The 4,758-nt window shown below is 38.3% G+C and overlaps 1 pseudogene; it reads left to right on the top strand.

The window, feature by feature from the left end:
- The first annotated feature begins 342 nt into the window (after positions 1-342).
- Positions 343-1,324, top strand: LOC116877869 (annotated as a pseudogene).
- Positions 1,325-4,758: the final 3,434 nt, after the last annotated feature.

Genomic DNA, 4,758 nt, shown 5'->3' with positions numbered 1-4,758 from the left:
ACAAATAAATGAATAAAATATTTTAAAAAATAATACATGAATGAGATACAGATATCAGGGGGATCTGTTCAACATCATCATCATCATCATCATCATCATCATCATCATCATAAAAAACAACGCTAGGGGATTCTTTGTTACGGGGATTCCCTAACTCCAGGACCCTACTGCATTTCCTGCCTATGTTATATATTTCTAAGATTATATATCTCTCCTTTCTCCTCACTTCTCTGTCTTAATCATCTCCCAGGTCTCATTCCAGCCACAGGGTTCTAATTAAATATGAAGTGTGAGCTTCCCCCAGACATGGAGTCTTGTAGCCCAGGTGTTACCTGACTCAGGATGAGGGAGTGATGGGTTCATGTGGGGCTACCAGCTGTCCCCCTGGTGGTGGCCTCTGCATATCTTACCCCTGCTGGTCCCTCCCCACTTTCTCTTGCTCTTCACTCATCACTCATGGAAGTTGTTAGGAAAATTTTTCATCTGTAAGGGACTGCAGATCTTCTACTAAGACTCTGTGGATGTGGTTGGAAGTCCTGAGATAGTTGTGTTTTTACATGGCTTTCCAACATCCAACTATGATTGGTACAAGATTTGGGATGGTATGACCTTGAGGTGTTATCAAGTGATTGGCCTAACTTTCTTGAGCTTTGGCTTCAGTGACAAACCAAGACCATGTCACTATTCCATATTTGAGTAGGTCAGCATTGTGGAGGCACATCTGGGGCACCTGGGGCTCCAGGATAACAGGATCAAACTTTGTCTCATGATTATGGAGATGTCATTGATCTGGAGCTGCTCTATAGGTTCAAGCAGGATCTATCCGGTCGGCTCACCATAAAGAGTCTCTGTCAAATGGATGTATATGTCCTGAGACTCAATGTCTTCTTCTTCACCAAAAGCTTCTCAAAGATGGAGGCATGCTGTCATCCATCCTTACATGATTGATGAACTTCTTTGCATTCTCCTAAGGTCTCACCCCAGTTTTGGGGCCTTCACCAGGCTCTTTGAGAGTGAGCTGTGGACACATGGGAAGGGATACCCAACAATGATGGAATTTAGGTACTGACAGTCTTTTCACCAACCAGAGGAAATTTAGAAGACTCTGGGTGGGACCTCCTGCTTCTGTAACTATTCACATTTATTTTATCTATGGGCCATTGGATCCCATAAATCCCTACCCAGAGTTTTTGGAGCTATACAGGAAAATGCTACCACGCAGTCCACAGTGTCGATTCTGGGTGACAACAATGGCCACTTTCCACAGCTAGAGGACCCCATGGACTTCTTGAGTGCATATATGGGCTGTATCAACCACTTCTGAGCTGGAAAGAGTATACCTCCCTTACTCCCTTATCTGTTGTGTATTCTATGAGGAAGAAATGCCTGGTCCTGGCCACCAAACACTGTTCTCTCACAGAAGTCCACCTGATTCACACTGGTGATCAACATATGGAAAAAGCCCATAGAATCTTCGGCTAAGGATCACCTAACAATCCCCCCTCCCATTCTTCTCACATCTGAGTGACTTCTGGACTTGTGTTATTAGGAAATTCATATAAGCACTACTATACAAAAATACAGAAATAGAGACATTGTTAAATGTCTTCTTAACACTTCTGTGGACTTTTCTGAAATACTTAGAATGCTAATTTTTGGCCCAACCTTGATCAGAATCCTATGGTAAAGAATGAGAAGAGGGTGTCTCCTTACCTGTCCTTGAATGCCTTTAAGGGCACATTTTTTTTTTTTTAATTCTCTAAGCAACACAGCTTCAAATGAGATGAGTCTCCCTTGTCATAACTTTGGATTTCATTTCATCAGCTGCTTTTAATTATAGACATTTTGTTAAAATAGGCTTTGGTTTGAATAATGCATAATTCTAAGTTATGCTTTAAGACTATGCTTTACCTACATGTATTTAGTGTCCTTTATAAGGACACTAAAGCAGCAGATACTCTGATATAGAGTAAACCATATTAAACATGTTTAATTTCTGAATAAATTGAATTAAATCAAAACTATTTATAGAATTTCCTAAAAGCACATGGTATTAAGGACCAATAGCATCTGTGCTAGAGATTTACTCTTATTAGCTAATTCTAACAGCAAATAACAGTCTGACTCTTCATACCTCAGGGCTTGGAAGCTTGTCCCTCCTGAGCTGGAGGGGAGGGGATCGTTGTATAGTCCGTGTTACTGAGTTGACATACAGGGATACCTAATCACACAAAGACTATTATTTAACTCATCACTGGTTGTCCCAGAGAGGTTTCCTCATGTAGCTCAGTGATTCCTATACTTTATAGGCAGGAAAGTTCCAGAAACTTTAAGAACAAATTCTGAAAAGTCTATGAAAAAATGGTGTTGGATACTTATTTAAAAAACAAAACAAAACACAGTTTCATTGTCTTAGTCAAAACAGGATTTTTAAGTGATTAATTTTTTTTAATTAGTAATTTTAAGTATAACAACTGAAACTGGAATAAGTGTTTATTTTCTATTAATAAAAATAGACTTTAACCCCAAAAAAGAAAGAAAAGAAAAATGTGACCTCTGTTAAATTTATTTCATTGCTGTGTTTTCATTTTATACAGTCGTCTCCCCCTAACTATAGCTTTGGAAATACATGATCCTCCCTCTGATACACTGTCAGAAGGTCAGTGGCAGCCTAACAGTATGTCACAATGTTACGTCTGTTCCGCCCTCCTCACCACATCTCATCATGTAAGAAACTACCCTCTCACATCATTACAAGGAGAAGGAGGGTGAGTATAGGACAATGAAGTATTTTGAGAAAGAGGGAGAGAGAGAGATCACATTCATCTAACTTTTATTATAGTGAATTGTTCAAATTATCTTACTTCATTATTAGTTATTAGTTATCATTATTCATTACTAGTTATTATTGCTAATATCTTACTGTGCCTGATTTAGACTGAACTTTTTTATAGGTATGTAGGTACAGGAAAAAAAAAATCCGTATATATAGGGTTTGGTACTATCAGTGGTTTGGGCATCCGTTGAGGTTTTAAGACATATTTCCCACAGATAAGTGGGGGCTACTGTATGGGATTATTTATTTTGTTTCATGATAGAGTATGTGCACAGTGACTATATGTCACCTGATATACACTATACACTGATAGAGTATGTCAGTGACTATATGTCAGTGACTATATGTCACCCTCTACAAGGTCTCGCTTCTTGCTCATTTATAAGGCTGTCATATCTTGGCTTAGATACAGAAATTTGACACGTAATAGAAATTTAACAAATATTTGTTGCATGAATAGATATCCAAGTAAGGTATTGAATTGCATTTCTCAGCAGATTTTCGAATTCCAGCTGAATCTTTATAGATTCCAAACTAATTTCTTCCTTTGACCACTCTTATTCTATAGAGATATCGTCTTGGATTCATGGAGAAATTAGAAAAAAATTAGAACATTTTAGTGACATTTTCAAAAGGTTAGATTATACGTGGTACTATCTGTGTGTATGTGGTATGATGATCACTGGACCATGTGGGAATGAATGCGTGTCTGCATTTATTTAAGTGTTCTTATAATAAAAAAATAAAAATAAAATATTAACAACCTCATATCAGCCCCCAGATATTTTATTGACATTTTACGGTTGTGAATCCCTAACTCTTGAAACCACTGTGCTACAGAAAAACAGGAGATCCCAGCTATCCCAGTGGGGTTAGGCACCTGGTGTTTAGGCATTGTCTTTGTTCATACCTATTCTCTAATGTATTTGGATTCTTTTTAATCAAGAAAAAAATCTACTTTTCTCTAAGTTTGCACCTTACACAGCCTGGAGGAATGATTTTTTTTTTTTTTTTCAATTAAGCTGCAAGTGGTTTGCTGAAGAGCATCTGAAAATCAATCACGGTACAAGGCACACAGTGTGAGCCTGTTATCTTCCATGATTGCAATTCAGGTACCGAGAATTCCATTTTGTGTCAGCCAGAAAGTTTGGGTGAACTAAGTATCTTTGAAGTTTATAGGTACAAATGAAATTGGCACTTTGAAAAGGACCCCAGAACATAAAGAAAGATGTAGCAGCCCTTTCTGCCTTCAGCTTCTGTAACTATTTTGACAAAGTAGATCTCCCCCAGTTTTAAAGAGAGTGGCTTTGGAGGAGTTTGATGGCTTTAAGAAATGAATTGATGAGAAATTTTGATGAATCACTAAGATATAGGACAAGGTAAACAACAGCTATGTTTGGTAGAAGGAAATAAAGTGGCAGATAGCACAAAAGCTGGATTCTCTGACTTACTGCTAAAAACAACAGCTGAACCAAGGTCCAAGAACTATGTAGGGATAGAAAAGAACCAAAGAGTGATGTTTTAGTGATAAGCATGGGATACTGTGTTTCTCTGGGGAATAACATATGAATATAGAGTGTAAAATAGTTTTTTTCTAAAAATGAAACAACAGTAACTTCTTTTTTTATTTTAGAATTTTTATTTATTTATTTGACAGAGACACAGTGAGAGAGGGAATGCAAGCAGGGGGAGTGGGAGATGGAGAAGCAGGCTCCCCGCTGAGCCTGGAGCCTGATGTGGGGCTCTATCCCAGGATCCCAGGACTCTGGGATCATGACCTGAGCTGAAGGCATATGCTTAATGACTGAGCCACCCAGGCACCCTAACAGTAACTGGTTTTAACTATGCACCCAGGAGCCAAACTGTGGGTTTGAATCTGGTCCTTACTTTACTATCTTTGTGATGCCAGGCAAATTGTATTT

This window comes from Lontra canadensis, unplaced genomic scaffold, assembly GCF_010015895.1.
Source record: "Lontra canadensis isolate GAN:19392208 unplaced genomic scaffold, GSC_riverotter_1.0 scaffold54, whole genome shotgun sequence".
NCBI classification, from domain to species: domain Eukaryota; kingdom Metazoa; phylum Chordata; class Mammalia; order Carnivora; family Mustelidae; genus Lontra; species Lontra canadensis.
The sequence above is the reverse complement of the archived record's forward strand: the minus strand, read 5'-3'. Positions and strand labels throughout refer to the sequence as shown.